Raw genomic sequence first — 17608 nt, 5'->3', positions numbered from 1 at the left:
ACCTCCAAAACCATGGAAATTGCCATAGACTTCAGGACACCCATACTCCCAATAACCATCTCAGACCAACCCATAACCCTAACTGATTCATTCAAGTTCCTCGGCACCCACATCAGCAATGAACTCAAATGGGACATTAACACCACTGCCATCATCAAAAAGGCCCAGCAGCGCCTGCACTTCCTCAGGCAACTGAGGAACTGAGTACAGAGTCCAACAACACCTGCTGGTCCAATTTTACACTGCCATAATTCAAAGTATCCTCACCTCATCCATCACAGTCTGGTACGGTTCCACTGACAAACACACCAAACACAAACTCCAACGCATCATCAAGACAGCCTCCAAAATAATTGGCTGTCCCCTCCCCTCTCTGGACTCCATCTACATCTCACGCACAGTCACCCGCTCTGTTAAAATAGTCAACGACCCCTCTCACCCAGCACACCACTTATTCCAGCACATGTCCTCAGGTCGCTACAGGTCCATCCTAACCAGACACACACGCTTCACAAACAGTTTTTTCCCCACAGCAGTCCGAACACTGAACACCCTGGCCCGCCCCCCTTTGCACAGACGGGCAAGCATCTGTCACTGACTGACACTGTTACCGTGACTGTCCTATATGTATTTATGTATATATGTATTTATTGTGGGATTGGGAGGTGGGCGTTTTTGACGTTTTTGATGTTTGATGTCTGTTTCATGTTTGATGTAACCAGTGCTTAACAATCTGTACCGAAAACAATTACCACCAACCATTGTTGTGTGGCATTAAAGTATCTTGTATCTTGTATTCCCTGTGCTCTGTGTTCTTACATTAAAAAGGCACCACTAAGAAAGAGCAATCATTCTCCGACTCGTATTATTTCCTCCTCTACTGGACTCACAATTGCTTACCTGCACTGCAACAGTAACAGAAGCCTCAACCATCATGAGCTCCATGGAGGAAATAAGAAACAAAATGATCACCCAGCGGGAACAGCTGAGAGCTGTACGCGACTGTCAGTCGGCAGTCAACGTGGAACTGGGTCGGCTAGGAGACCTGACCCTATCCTCCCAGGAGACGGCGAATTCGGCCTTAGTGGCAGTCAACAACACCCGGTCCACCCCTGTCGAGAGGGGAGTTGCAGCGGGAATGCTGCCAGCCAGCGGGGAAGGAGAGCTGGGACCTCCAGACAAGAGAGACGAGATCCGCGAACCGAGACTACCACCTCCGGACCGGTATAGAGGATCTCCAGAAGGTTGTTGTGAGTTTGTCACTCAGTGTTCTCTCATCTTTCAGCTACAACCCGCACTTTTCCCACACATGTGTCTTGGGTAGCTTATATAATCACCTTGCTTACTGGCCGGGCTCTTTCCTGGGCCACCGCCGAATGGGAGAATGCATCGCAAATCTGTAACAGTGTGGATACCTTCACCTGGGAGATGCGGCGGCCTGGCCGGAGATTCCTTGCTGCGTACTGTTTGCACAGGGGCTCTCAGTGCGCATGCGGGATGAGCTGTCCACCCATGAGCTACCCGAGCGCTTGGACTTCCTCATCAACCTGGCAAAAAAAGTTGATAATAGGCATCGGGAGAGGGAGCGCGAGAGGGGAGCCTCATCTCAAGGTCTCTTCCGCCCCTCTTCCGGTATCGAACACCCCCCACCTTCGCACATAAGAGAGAGCCTGAGTGATGAACCGATGCAACTGGGTGCCCTCAGCCTCTCCGAGGCAGAGAGGCTGAGGCGCATTGAAGCGAAGCGCTGTTTCCGATGCAGCCGCACAGGGCATCGGTTTCCCAGTTGTCGGGATATTCGGGAAATGGGGGGATCCGCTAAACTTTGGAGGAGTGATAGCAGGTGGGCATTCCTCCACGGTTACTGATGACAATCGTACTTTCTTGAACATTACTATTGGGTGAGGGGGACGTGATTATGAATAACATGGCCTTGGTGGATTCGAGAGCGGCGGGCAATTTAATCCATGAGGGGTTGGCACTTGAGTGGGGGGTCCCGTTGGAAGACCTAGAGGTGCCTATCCCGGTCCACTCGTTAGATGGCCAACCTCTGGGCTGTGGAGTCATTACCCAGCGCACCAAGCAGCTACGGGTGCAGGGGGCGGGCAATGGGTGGGAATCTTTTATTTTTTTGTTGTGATGTCTCCCTGTTCCACTATTGTGCTAGGTCACCCCTGGCTTGCTCTGCATAACCTGTGTATTAATTGGGCTACGGGTGAACTCTCCATGGGACGCGGCGTCAAGGCTGATGCTGGCGAGAGTTCATCCCCCCCTCTTGTGTCTCTCTCCAGGATGACGGTGAACATTGCAGACTCCGTCTTATCTCCCAACCTCGATTTGGCAGGAGTACCTGCGGTCTATTTTGACCTGGCGGACGTTTTTAGTAAGACGCGTGCTAACGCACTACCGCTTCATAGACCTTACGACTGTCCCATTAATCTTCGACCTGGTACCTCTCCACCCCGTGGGCGGATGTTTTCTCTCTCTCGCCCCGAGACTGTGTCCATGAACACTTATATTGAAGAGGCACTGTCCGCAGGGCATATTCGACCGTCCACATCCCCTGCAGGCGCTGGCTTCTTTTTTGTTGCAAAAAAGGATGGGGGTCAGCGGCCGTGCATAGATTATAGGGGATTGAATGACGTTTCCATCAAGAACCAATATCCTTTACCTCTCATGGACACCACCTTTGAGTGCTTACAGGGGGCGCAGGTCTTTTCTAAACTTGACTTAGGTAATGCATACAATTTGGTCAGGATTAGAGAAGCAGACGAGTGGAAAACTGCATTTAATACTCCTAATGGGCTTTATGAGTATTTAGTCATGCCTTTTGGTTGAGCTAATGCTCCAACAGTTTTCCAAGCCCTGGTCAACGACGTGCTGCAGGATTTAATTGGGGTGTCTGTATTTGTGTACTTAGGCTACGTTTATACGGAGAGAGTCTGAACAGAAACCGCAAAAGTCGTCTTACGGTTTCACTTTTAATTTTGCGTTTAGACTATCGTTTTGGGATGGAATTCTCCGTGCAGACGAGGCTGTAACGACTCCAGACAACTGAGCCCCGCTGTCACACGATTGGTGCATATGTCACATGACGTGCTGTGAAGACCCGCCCTACTCTGCCTCTGATTCGCAGACTGTGGGTGGGGAATGTGATTGGACCAAAGCAGAGTCACTCACAGACAGTGGGTCCAGTCACGCCGCGGTTACAGATTCTTGTGTATTTAAAAGTACTGCCAATGTAGCCTTCAGGTGATCGCCATGGATAGAATCAGACATGCTTTGTTTACGCTTCTAGGCTACTGACGCATGCCTGTGATGTAAGCAGTACACGCGACGAGAGCCTTGACAACCCTTTCGTCATCGTTTTATGCGGTTTGACAGTTTAGATGAGAGCGCAAAGGTTTATCGTTTCTAGGAATTCCACCCTGGAAGGTAGTCTCACTTTTTTGCGGTTTCACCCCGTAAAAACGCTGTTTCAGTATAAACGAAAGGCACATCCGAAAAAATATTTTTGCGGATTCACCTGCTAGCGTTTCCGTCTAAACGGGGCCTTAGGTGACATCCTAATTTTTTCTTGCAATATGGTGCAACACCAACTGCACGTTTGTGAGGTGCTTCAACGTCTCCTTAAGCATCAACTATTTATTAAGGCAGAGAAGTGCGTGTTTCACACTGACACTGTGTCTTTCCTGGGCTTTGTGTTGACGAAGGGTGATCTTCGCATGGATCCGGCCAAGGTGAGTGCAGTCTTGGACTGGCCACGTCCTTCGTCACTCAAAGAATTACAACGTTTTTTGGGCTTCGCAAATTTCTACAGGCGTTTTATTCGCAATTTCAGCGCCTTAGTCAACCCTCTGACAGCTTTCCCTAAGGCCTCTCTCCATGGCTTTGAATGGTCGCCGGGGGCAGAGTCATCCTTCTGCGACCTCAAATGTCGGTTTACCTCCACCCCTGTATTAATCCGCCATGATTCGGAGGCTCGGTCTATTGTGGAGGTGGATGCCTCTGACATCGCGGTGGGGGGGGGGGGGGGGGGGTGAAGTTTAAAGGACGGGAAAGTGCATCCTTGCGATTTTTTCCGCGCCGGCTGTCTCCGGCCGAGCGCAACTACGATGTGGGTAATCAGGAGTTGTTAGCAATTAAGTTGGCACTGGAGGAATGGAGACATTGGTTAGAGGGGGTGGCACATCCTTTCATTGTTTGGACTGATCATAAGAACTTGGCTTACATCCAAGGGGCTAAACGCCTTAACGCTCGCCAGGCCAGGTGGGCATTATTCTTCACTCGATTTTGATTTTCCATCTCCTACCGGCCTGGTTCCAAGAACGTCAAACCTGACGCTCTTTCTCGTCAGTTTGATACTCCGGACCGGGAGGAGAAGCCCCATCCTATTATTCCACAGGCCCTGATTTTGGCACCGGTGTCATGGGGCATATATAGGGTGGTAAGATCGGGTCTGGCACGGGAGCCTGATCCCGGTGTGGGTCCTCCGGGGCAGATGTATGTGCCCAAGGCTGCGCGCTCATGACTGCTGCAGTGGGCACATACCTCTTCACTCACCGGCCACCCTGGGGCCACCAGGACCCTGGAGTTTATCCGTAAGAGGTTCTGGTGGCCTACAGAGGTGGGGGATACGTGTTCCTTCGTGACGGCCTGTCCGGTGTGCGCGCGCAGTAAGACCTCTCACCGTGTACCGGCAGGTCTCCTCAGACCGCTTCCTATTCCTAAACGGCCCTGGTCGCACATATCCCTGGATTTTATTTCTGGCCTTCCCCTGTCAGATGGGTTCAGTGCCATCTTGGTGGTAGTGGATCGCTTTTCTAAGGCGGCCCACTTCATTCCCCTCCCCAAACTTCCCTCGGCTCGAGAGACTGCTGACCTGGTGGTGCAGCACGTCTTTCGGGTCCACGGGTTGCCAGTGGATATTGTGTCTGACCGGGGTCCTCAGTTCGCCTCCAGGTTCTGAAAGGCATTTGCCTCCAGCCTCTGCGCCTCCGTCAGCCTGTCATCTGGGTTTCACCCGCAGTCAAACGGGCAGACGGAGCAAGTCAACCAGGATCTGGAGGGCGTCCTGAGGTGTTACGTTGCCGGGTGTCCGGCAACTTGGAGTAGGAGGTTGGCCTGGGCGGAGTACGCATATAATACCCTCCTGTCCTCTTCTACTGGTATGTCTCCCCTTCAGTGTCAATATGGTTTTCAACCTCCTCTGTTTCCCGAACAGGAGCAGGAGGCTGAGGTGCCATCGGCCCAGGCACATGTGGCTCGCTGTCGCAGGACGTGGAACAGGGTGCGGACGGCGCTGCAGAAGGCCTCATTTAAGGCTCAGCGGCAAGCTAACCGCAAGCGTCGTCCGGCTCCGGTTTTCTGTCCTGGACAGCGGGTTTGGCTTTCCACCCGTGATCTCCCTCTCCGGGTGGAATCCATGAAGCTGGCCCCTCGCTTCATAGGCCCCTTTAAAGTGGTTCATCTGGTGAATCCTATGGCTTACAAGCTACGCCTTCCGGCCTCTATGAGGGTTCATTCGACGTTTCATGTGTCCCTGTTGAAGCCATTCCTCTCATCGCCCTTGTCCCCGCCACTTCCTGCGGTTCCTCCGCCTCGCATTATTGATGGTCAACCTGTCTATACTGTGCGGAGGATCCTGGGTTGTAGGCGGAGGGGTAGGGCATTTCATTTCTTGGTGGATTGGGAGGGGTACGGGGTAGAGGAGCGTTCTTGGGTGCCTCAAAAGGATATTTTAGACCCCAGCCTGATCTATGATTTCCGGCGGCTGCATCCCGAGGCCCCTAGGTGAACGTCAGGTGCCGTCCGTCGGGGGGGGATACTGTAACGTTCGGGGTTCTGTCTTCTGGAGTGATTTCCCCTGGTGGTTGGTATCTGCACTCACTGTTGGTCACGCCCAATTCCTGATGTGTCACTCCCTGTTCTGTCACCACTGGTCGCTGTCACTTTGCTGTCAATTACCCTTGTCACTAATTGACGCATTGGAATGTTGGTGTTTGACTATATATTCACCTGTTGTCCTCTCTATCCCTGTCGAGGCTTCAGACCGTGTTTCGTGGAAGGAGCTGGAGATACTGCTGACCTTCTCGTTCTTGATTATTCTCATGTATCTACCTTGCTCTCAAGTTGACGCCCGGCGTCTTTCTCTGGATTCCCTGTGCTCTGTGTTCTTACATTAAAAAGGCACCACTAAGAAAGAGCAATCATTCTCCGACTCGTATTATTTCCTCCTCAACTGGACTCACAATTGCTTACCTGCACTGCAACCGTAACATATATCGAATTGAAGGCTTATTTGTTGCCTGTCGATAGCGACAAAATCCGACAAAATCCATTCAGCGGTTCTCGAGTTACATGCCAGTATTTGAGGCTTGTGCAAAGTACACGGTATTGCACAAAATACCACTTGACTCTTGGGGCTCTAGTTCCGTCAATCATTTGGCGATCTCGAGAATTTTTGTGGAGAGTTGTAGCCAATGAGTGTGGCTTTCCAATGATACCCCACATGGGGATTTATGAATAAAGAAAACTAAAAATAACTAACGAGCGAGAACAGGGAGAGAAACACAGCCCAAATGAATTAAAATCTATGAGTTTTTCTTTTGTACACAGTTTACCAAAATCACTCCTAATCACTCATTTCTGAATGGATCTTTATGAATTTTGACATGTACTACATACGGCTTCAGGCTATGGGTCCGTATGGATTTGTAAGCCATACCACCTTCTGGGGAAATACTACCTCTGGACTACTAAATACTAAATCTGTAAATAACTCATGTACATATACCGATATGCCCTACTTTGATTACTTGTATTATTGTACAATGTCGTTCTATTGGATTCTTATTATATTACTATATATTACTATTGTATTATGCACAATCGTTGTGGGCAAGACCCCCTGCCATTTCATTGTATACTTGTATGCCATGACAAATAAAACTCTTGACTTGACTTGACTTGACTTGACTATTACAGAAAAACTTGAGTAACAAGTTTTTCTACAACTCAAGTTCAGACCTATGTTACTCTATTTCATTAGCACTAAAAGTGAGTTCTCTTTCTGGAATCAGAAACGTCAGAATGTCATCTTTCAAAAGAGACCAGGCTCATGCATGTCCTATAAGTATAAAGTATGTTGTTTTGGTTTGCAAAGAAAGTATGCAGTCCTCAAAAACTAAAACTAAAATGGTTAAGAACAGGTTAAAAACACATCATGCTATATGTGAAAATGTAGCTAAAGAGCACATTGGCGACATATGTTAGCAGACATGTAGCTACAAACATAAGCATAAATACTCTGTATGCAGACAAACAGACATGAGAGCTATGTATGGCAGCACATACTGTACATTAGCAGACACATAGCACATGCATTTACAGACATGTACAAACATAAGCAGACATGTACAGACAATGTACAAACAATGATACGAAGTATTAGGTACCGTACACACAATCATATACATGTAGGCAGGGCCGCCTGTGAGAAATGCGAGGCCCTTTGCGAGATTTAAACACGAGCCCCCCCCCCCCCCCCCCCCCCCCCCCCCCCCCCCCCCAAAAAGGTAAAAAAATATATATAATTTTTTATTTTTTTTTTCATACAGCCAACATATTCTTAAATAATAGCGCTGCCCGAGGCTGGGCATGATACAGTCAACATATAGCAAGAGAGAGAGCGAGAGAGAGCTCCCGTTCTACAGTCAATATACAGTGTACAGAGAGAGAGAGAGAGACACATTGGAAAGAAATTGAAATGCTATTTGGCCCTAAACAGAGAGTACACAGTGGCAGAATACCTGTGCACTGTGACTGAAGATCCTTGACTAGGTACAGACTCAGCGAGCACAGCCTAGCCATCGAGAAAGGCCGCCATAGGCAGACTGTGTGTGTTAGAAAGAGAGAGAGAGAGAGAGAGAGAGAGGAGAGAGAGAGAGAGAGAGAGAGAGAGAGAGAGAGAGAGAGAGAGAGAGAGAGCATGTGTGTTTGTGTGTTAGAGAGAGAGAGCATGTCTGTGTGTCGTGTGTGTGTGTTAGCGAGAGAGCATGTATGAGAGAGATAAGCAAAAGATGAGCCCCTAAAGGATATTCAACTTTTAATGGAAGAACAAAACAGAAGGAAAAGATAAGTTCACAAAGGCAACATGAATATACATAGATCCAAAAGGACAAAGATCAACACTTAAATCCAAAGAGAAGAGGGTCTATACCAGAGAAAACAAAGCAGCAAGGAGCCAATGGCCGACATCAGCTAAATAGGCTAGCCAGGTACTGACACCAGGCCACACACAGCTTTGGCCAATGCTACCCAAGCTACACAAACGACCAAGACAATTCACACACAGCACATGTTGTATCTCCAAATGTTGTGAAGTAACATATGTTTTGCCTGGAAAAAAACATCGTTATTAACAAAACATTCGGGAGGGGAAGGAAGGAAGAGTGGGGTAATGTCATGACATCTTACCTGCACCAAGGAATGCAGGGCGAAAGGCCGCAACACAGGTCTCCACGTTGACGAAAGGCCTCTCGCTGGCGGGACAAAAAGAAGCTATGGCCGGGGCCTTGTCATGGTGCAGGCCCGACTACATCTTCTGTCAAAGATGATGTCGTAGTCAGAGAGTGCCAGGGCCCGCTATTCTCACGGCTAATGTCAATGGTCGTAGCACAAGCTAACAGCTAACTCTAGGCTAACTGATAGCATCAAGCTAACGGTCCCAGGCGAGCGAAAACGAGCAGCTAACGTCGTAGCTAAACAGCTAACTGGCTAACAGTTAGCTCAACACGGCTATCGCTAACCACTAGCTAACGCAGAAGCAACCTATGCGGCTACCACTGAAAAACTGTACAACGTGAGAAAAGCAATACAGGCCAACACTTCAGACAGCCGCTGTGTTTTCCTCTTCTCATACGAAGAGAGAAGGGAAAAAGAAGGCAATACACGTCCCACTACAGAGTGGTGTTTACCATAGCGGTGCCGGCAACAAGTCCCTCGCGGACTATAGCCGACTTGAGCATGGAGATATTCTCATAATGAAACACCAAGCTCACCTCCCTCGCACCAGGTGCTGACACCAGGCCACACACCTTTAGCTACTAGTACTACAACAGCTAGTTGGCCCATTTGGCTCCCGAGAGAGAGAGAGAGAGAGAGAGAGAGAGAGAGAGAGAGAGAGAGAGAGAGAGAGAGATATCCACGGCAGGAATAGAATAGAGTGCATTAAAAACTCACCAAACGTCCAAGAGGATGGAGACAACCGCGTGGAGTTGACGAAGTTCATCTGCCAAACGACCGTCCTCTTCATCTTGGCATAACAATGCTGCACGCGCTGTCTCTAGGTTAGCTAACGCTAGTTAGCCTTTAGCTAAGCTAGCTACTAGCCGACATCATCATGGCTATATCCCGACTGAACCACACGTTAGCACTCAATATTATAACGTAGCTAAAGCTAACTAGCTGTCCCTGTCTTTAGCCGGGATGGCTAGCCTGACTGAACTGTCTAACATGCAACAACTTTCATCTTCAGTCCATCTGCCGAACAATGTCCTCTTCATCTTGGCTGGCATAACCTCCAATGCTGCACGCGCGAAATAGTCAGACTCTACCTTACCTGTAACCCCTCCCCTCATTGAAACCAATTCTGCTGCAGAGCCTCAGAGCTGCCTCCAATAGTGTATCTGCAGAGCCAATAGTGTATCTGCAGAGCCGCAGAGCCAGGAACAAGTCAGACACATTCTACAAACGTGTCTAATGTGAAATATATAAGCATATAAGCAAAACTAGATTTTAGGTCTGTGATGAAAAAGGGCCTCGCGGGAAGGGGGGCCTCGCAAAAAAAAAAAAAAAAAAATAAAAAAAAAATTATTATTATTATTATTATTATTATTATTATTATTATTATTATTATTATTATTATTATTATTATTATTATTATTATTATTATTATTATTATTATTATTATTATTATTATTATTATTATTATTATTATTATTATTATTATTATTATTATTATTATTATTATTATTATTATTATTATTATTATTATTATTATTATTATTATTATTATTATTATTATTATTATTATTATTATTATTATTATTATTATTATTATTATTATTATTATTATTATTATTATTATTATTATTATTATTATTATCATCCAGGAGGGAAAAGACACTTTGGATAGTAGGGACTGCATCTCTGCCTGTCCTGACCAGGAAACACTTTGCAACTGTGATCTCCTCTGGCAGTAGTAGGATATTGTAATGTGTGGCGAGGGGTTGCAGCAATTCCACTGAGAGAAACTGGTCTGAGGCTGGATAACATGCCTGTATGCCTCTCATAAGTTGTTATCCAACTCATGAGAACCTGCTCTCAAGCTCTTGCAGCATTCTGTCGACGACTGGATAGAACAGTCTCTGTCTCAGCTGATCTCCTGAGCTGAGGTCTGAGCTTGTGCCACAAGATGACAACTACATACTCGTCCATCCTTTTCTGCTTCCTCCTTTGGCTGGTAGTATGTTCCTCAATCCAAAGGCCATTACATATGGCCTTTGTCCTGTGATACATGTCCACTGCCATCTCTGAGGTGCGATAACCTTTGAGTGTGTCCTGCACTGTGCTTTTTAATAGTACAGATATTGAAGATGTGCACTTTAACGCAGCAGCACCTGGAGCCATCCATACCCATGTCCAGTGTCCTATAATAAGCTTTAATCGAACCCTGGTTAATTTCCTCGGATAGTCCGGTTGGTTTGGGGTGGTGTGAAAGCTCATTCACTCTTGCAAGTGAACCCTGCTGCGGTGGTTCATTTGAGATGTGAATGCAAAGCGGACCAAAGGATGGAAAATACCCAAAAATCGAATATTTTTTTTATGAGAAGACATATGTATATAATGAAACACACAATAAATTTTTTTTTCGATTGCCTAAGCATGATTTTGAAAACGTGGCCCGGTGTTTCAAAACACACAATTAGCACAACCACACACAATTATCAGAACACCTCAGATCCTTTGCTAAATTAAACACTTGTCAAAACCATACACTAATTTATAAAAACTACATTTTGTTACCATATGAAACACACGTTTCATATGACTTAATTCTGTTTGAACCAGTTACACACAGTGCTGTGCTTAACCTAAAACACATTTAGCAATTCTACTTCTCAGTGATTAGAGTACTGTAAGTGAAGTATGCAGAGAATGTGCAAATATACAATAAATTCACCAAACACTACACAAGACCAACGCTGTAGACTGATGAAAATATAATTTATTTATCTACATATACCCAAATCAATGATGCAGACTGATGAAAAAAATAACATTTTCTCTCCATATACCCAAATCAATGATGCAGACTGATGAAAATATAAACCAATCACCAAATCAGTCAACATTTCAACATGGAGAATCACAACAATACATGTCCCAGTTTTCATGCTACTATGTTCATAACACTGTAAGCTCAGCAAATATCAGACAAACATAAAATACTGTATCCAGTACAGGTTAAAATTACAGTAAAACAAATGTTTTTTGAAAAAATGTAAACAGAAAATACTAGACATTATCTCTTTGCCTAGCTGGATCTGGCAAAATATTTTTTTGTTGTGATTCTCCATGTTGACTGATTTGGGAAAATGGGAGAAAATGTATATTTTCATCAGTCTGCATCATTGGTTGTCTTGTGTAGTGTTTGGTGAATGTATTGTATATTTTCACGTTCTCTGTGTACAGTACTTCACTCTCCTTCCATTTTGGTTGAAGACAGGTGAACTCACCTGCTGCATTTTTATAGTGCTTAAACCTGATTGGTGTATCTACAATTAAGCAATGGTGTGTTTGTGCATCTGATGGCTGTGTTTAACCAATTGGCTCATATGTGTGGTAATTTGACATTCTGTGTCTAATGTAATGCAAGTGTGTTTAGTGTTTTGCAACTCACTGTGTGTATTGTTTTGCAAAAAGTGTGAGGCTTTGCTCCTTGAGTGTAAGGTTTTGATAATTGTGTAATACTTTTGATTTGAGTGTTTATGGAATTGAAGAAAACTGTAAAGACTAGAGATGAACTGTTTATTTCTTTTGTACATAGGCTGTGCATATGTTTGTTTGTTTGTTTATTTGCTTATGTGTATGATTCTTAACTGTGTTTTTATTTTGTTATTGGTGTATATGTGTGTAAGTATGTACAGTATATGTATATATATTATATATATATGTATATTTGTACTCCTGTTGGGGCTTCTTGGACCAGATCAATGTTTTATTAGGTTAAATAAATAAATAAGAAACTGATGATTTGGTCCTGTTAACTTTGAATTTTCTATGGGGACTGCCCAGATCCCTCTCATGGACCTGGACCTCACTTTGAGAACCTCTAATGATTCTAGTTAATCAGTATTCATCTCTAATTACTCTAAAATTGCGTATTTCTGAAGCCCCCAATGTTTTCTAACCCTAAAAACGCCCCTGGTTTGCAGGCTGTTCAACGCGGAAATGGGCAAAGACACAGCTCGTCACGCGATTGGGCAAACATGTCAGTGGCCAATCAGAGAGCGTCCTGCAGAAATGCGGCTACGGAAAGTATAGACGCGGGCGAGACACAGAAGGACAAAACCCGGAGCAGAGGAGGAAGGAGAAACCCGAGGACGCGGACTGGTGATATTGCTGGTACACGCGGCGCTATTGCTGCTTCCTGCCAGTGGAATTGTCATTACCGAACCTTTGCAGACAGCGCCCACGGGGCTGCGGAACGAACGGGAGCATCGGGCCATTTAGATACATTATTGCAACGCTGCACGCCGTGAGTAAAAGGAATACAAACATATCAGAATGCGCGCCTGACAAGCAAACTGGTGAAGTCCCCTAGGGTCTATGTTCTGTTCTGATGACATCAGAACCAATACTCTGCGTTGTGAATTGCCCGTCCTAAAAACCCTGGTACTTTCAAAAGACCATAACTCTGGTCTTGTTCGACGGCAGTTAAGCAGGAGAAATGAAGGAGAAGTTGTACCAGCATCTGTTTAATTCAAAGTTAAAAGTGTAATTACAATGGTTCTGGTTCAATTAAAATAACGAATGCTATAGTCGGATCACTAGACACTATGCCGTCTGTGATCCAGACCAGACTAAAAAAGTAGATTAAAGAATGGTAATTGTTGAGTTGTCTTTGTTCTCTGTTGATAACAAAGAGGATTCTGTTCTCGTTCCAAAAGCTTGTTCTCCTCTGTTCTCCTCTGCTCGCGCCGTCGCTCCGCTGTGTGAAGGTGGGTGTCGTCCTGTGTTGTTCCGTTTCTCAGTCTGTCCCCACAGTCACCACACCCCATTTTATCCCTGAGCCAGAAACCCTGGGCGTGACGTCACCAAGTGACCTCACTCATAGGATTTCCACCCAATCGCGAGCCTTCACAGAGTATTTGAAAAAGAGGGGCCGTCCCCTGGGGCCCACCAGCTGTCTCCTTTGTTTTCCAATCAAAGAATAGATACTGTCTAACTAACATAATACTTTGGTTATTAAACCCAAGATATATATATTCGAATTGAGATTGATTTCATAAACACAGAGATATCATTTTTGAATAGTTTCTCTTGATGCTAAATGAGAATCACAGTAGTTTTATCATTAAGCCCACTTCTATAGTTTCCTAATCATATTCTTTTAACTTAAATCAATATCTATTTTATACAGTTATTATTCAGCACGTTAAGTATTTTTCCAATGAAGTCCAGAAGTGGTTTAATTTCAAACTCTGTGATTCTTATTCATAAACATGGCATATTTTATATCATTAGATTCAGAATTGTTACCACAATATAACAGGATCATTTGCAGTTCATTTTAAGTTAATTTAGGTATAGAAACAGACATTTGAAAGTGTACTTGATGTTACTGAGATACTGAATCATAGTCCCTCCTACGGCAGCTGTCTCCACATGTCGTAATCAGACCAGTTTAACAGATAACACAGGATATGTGACTCTTGATCTATTGTCTGCAGCTGCCAACAGTTGTATGCAAATCTACCTCCTGTTGTGAGCCCAAGTCTCTGTAGACACACATAATCTCTGAGCTAAATCACTCTAGTTTAATCAGGTTTAAACTATATTTGATTGCCAACCTATTATCCACTTATTGTTTAAGACTAAAAGTATAAAGCATTCATGTTGCACACAAATCCAGTAGTATTTTCTAATTAAATGACTTATGATTATTTACAAAGTTCCTTAACCTAGGGACAACCATCTGTTCTATTTTATTGCAATGTAGCCTCAGGGCCTGGCCCCCTGTGGTTGATGACTGAAAGACATCTTTTATGACCAATCCTTATGCTTACTTAGAACCTTTTCTATTAGGAACATTTTCCAGTACATTTAGGATTTATGGTTTATCAAATAATACTACAGTCCACACTCGGATAGAGATTAACTATCCTTAATTAGCTAGTATAATATGTTAAACATAGATCCTAACTTCTACTTACTACTACCTGGATAAAAATTAAAACATTTTAAATCATACTTGGATAAAATACATACGGCATCCCACACTCGGATCCTAAAAATCAAAACAGCATTCTCTTGCTACCTCTCTTTCTTATGTATAGTTCAAACATCTTTATTTGCAGTCCTTTTGCATTCACTGTGTGGAGGTTTTTGACACCTTTTTTCGTACCAGGATCAATTTCCACTGGTTTCCATTGGGGGTTGTCAAATTCTGACTTGGAACAGGGAGAAGGGGGGTCAATGTTTTCTGGCTTGACCTGGCCACCCCCTCCTCATTTCTCAGAGACGGTGCAGATCAAGACTGCTGATCTCCCTCTTAATGCTACCACCAACTCCTGGCTTCAAAACAGGGAGGTAGAATCAGAAAGCCAGTTGACTTCCGATCCCTCCCCTTCTTCTGTCAAGGCCTCGTGCCTCGTGCTGTCACTCAAATAGGGGCATGACCCCTTGCTGTATTGGCCTGTTCAGTTGAACCAGGAGCTCTTCTCTCGGATGTCAGTTGCGTTGATCTCAGGTGGGGTGATTAGATCTCCCCTCTGGCGCTGTCACGGCTGTTGAGGAGGTTGTGTTGTCTCCTGCAGTCGTCGCTGGCTCAACCCCCGTTGACCCTCGGAATAGTGGAAGAGATTTGATTCTCCCCACCCTCCGCCTGGTCGTTGATAAGGGCGATAGAGGCTCCACCCCCTCGCTCGATGACACCCGGTCAGTTGCTAAGGCCTTGCAGCCTGTCTGTTGACAGCCGGAGCAGTTGATGAGGCCTAGCAGCCTGTCTCCTTGTAGATTGCCTGTCGTTTGGCCTCTCTCGTTCCCCTCCGAAGCCTCAAGATTCGGTCACTGCGTTGGCCGGAACTCTCAACGCTTGAGAGTTAGGCTTCTCCTGGATCTCTTGGTACCCGCAGTGTTGTGGTTCCCCATGGAACCGCTGGGTAGACACTAGCCAGTGTCCTGGATCAACAGTACCGATGGAGTCCTTGGTCTTCCTCGTACCACACTCTGATGACTGCTGACTCCCCAATCTCCCATTCGTATCCTGCAGTGAGTATATATCGCTTCGGTGGACAGCGCAGGTTACTTCTATCACAACAATTGATTGAGAATCCATATTTTCCTCCCTCAGACACTCTTTACTGGTCTGAGTTTGACAACTTTCTTTTCTTTTCCAAATCATTTATCTATATATTTCATGGCTTCTAGATCGTTAATATTCAAAATTCAGAAAAATTCACATGGCTCTCATTATATTATGCTGATTATGCTGTCAAAACAGTATAACCCCACCCTCCTTTGATGTGGAATAATCATTCTAAACATCATACCTCCATTCCTGGACAGCTGTCTCGGGGTCCGGACAGCCAATACTGACGAGACCTCTCCCCCAGTAGTCCTACACGCACGGCAACAAATCACAGTCCGCTTTAAACACACATCTTTCACATGCTCCGCCAGCCTCTAACAAGCCGTCAGAGTCCCCCACAAGCCAATTATCAATTGCACATGTCCACACCCTACACAAAGGCTATTTGGCCAATGGCGACCAAAACCTACTGAGCTTATCAATGTACAGAGAATCATGTTTCCCAACACTTCACCAATCGCGACACAACCCCCAGATACTAGATCTGGATTTTTAATGAGCGGAGAACAAAAACCATGAACCAGCTCTAGTCCATTCAAATTGTTCTCAGCCCACCATATGGACATATACTACCAGTCCTGCTGTGTCGCGATTCCACCCAGCCAGTCAGGTCCTAAGAAAAAATAGAGAAAAGAAACAAAATCAAAGAAAAACATGCCAAAACCACAAATGAAACAATAAACAAAATTTGTGAGCATTGCTTTTTCAACTCACTCTTAGAAACAAAATTACCCTATAATCTAGGGGCGTAACCACCCCCGTATATACTAAGAAACAAAATGAAAAAATCAAAAGAATAAACAAAATGAAAACTTCCGGCCTAAGGCAGGAGTTGCTTGTAAAACACTAGGAAAGAAAAATAAGCAGAAAGAAAAATAAACGCCTATATCCATTACTCATGATTGTTGATGTTCGTCTATCAATCTTTCTTAATTTCTTACCCATGCAGTCCACCCTTTGACCAAAATGTTTATTGATCAAGCATGGATAGTCCACTGATCACTAGCTGACGCAGTGTCACATCATTTCACTGTCTAATATTGAATACCTAATATTAACTGTTTAACCTAGTTCAGAGTCCACATGACCACAAAAGCCATTGCGGTGAACATTTTTTTCTCTTTCTCCCATCTGTGCAGCTTGGCCAGGCTGCACAGGTGGGAGACATCAAAAATCGTCCACCATACCATTCTCTCCTATGTTTTCCTTACTGCCACAGCAAGAGTTGATCAGAAACACAGTAGCAAAAAGGAAAATCCATGATTGGTATTTTTCCCTACTGGGAATATTTGATTTGCTGTTCTTGTTAGACCGATTAGTTCATGCATCCGTCAGTTACTTCATCACTTCATGTTAGTCACCCATCCATTTTAGTAACTTCCACTCATGGCCTAATCACCTAACCCCTCTATATATTTTTTATACTATTTTTATTCTAATCAGTTGTATATCTTTTTTATTAAATTTATTTTAATTTTTAATACCTATCTATATTCTTTATTCTGCCGGCAGCCTCTGCAGACATGACCTTTGAAAATGACCTATCAGTCCACAGATCCAGCAAACCTGTCCTTGTCTCCTCGGTTGTGGGGCCCTGTGGGTCCCCTGCCTGTAATCGGATGGCCCTGGGTTCATCGGGCCCAGAGTCTGTCCTTGCTCTCTGCCATTACCTCTTTGGCTCTCACCTCTGACCGTCCATTCCTGGTTTCGCCCCCCTTGAGCCTGTTCTGGGGAGAAAACCACGTACCTATTTTGTTCAGCCACCGTCCTTTGAGCCTGCTGTTGGGAGGGGTCTGGAAATGCACCCCGCCCGAGGCTCTCAGCACCCTGTCGAGGCCCCTCTCCCTGTCTGGGCAACGGGGCACAGGGCATTGCTTGATCACGGCGGCCTAATTCCGACGCCCGAAGCATGACCTCAATCACTGTACCATCTAGCAGTACATTCTTTCT

This window comes from Notolepis coatsorum (genome assembly GCF_963971535.1).
Source record: "Notolepis coatsorum genome assembly, chromosome: 3".
NCBI classification, from domain to species: Eukaryota; Metazoa; Chordata; class Actinopteri; order Aulopiformes; family Paralepididae; genus Notolepis; species Notolepis coatsorum.
This window is presented reverse-complemented; position numbering follows the sequence as displayed.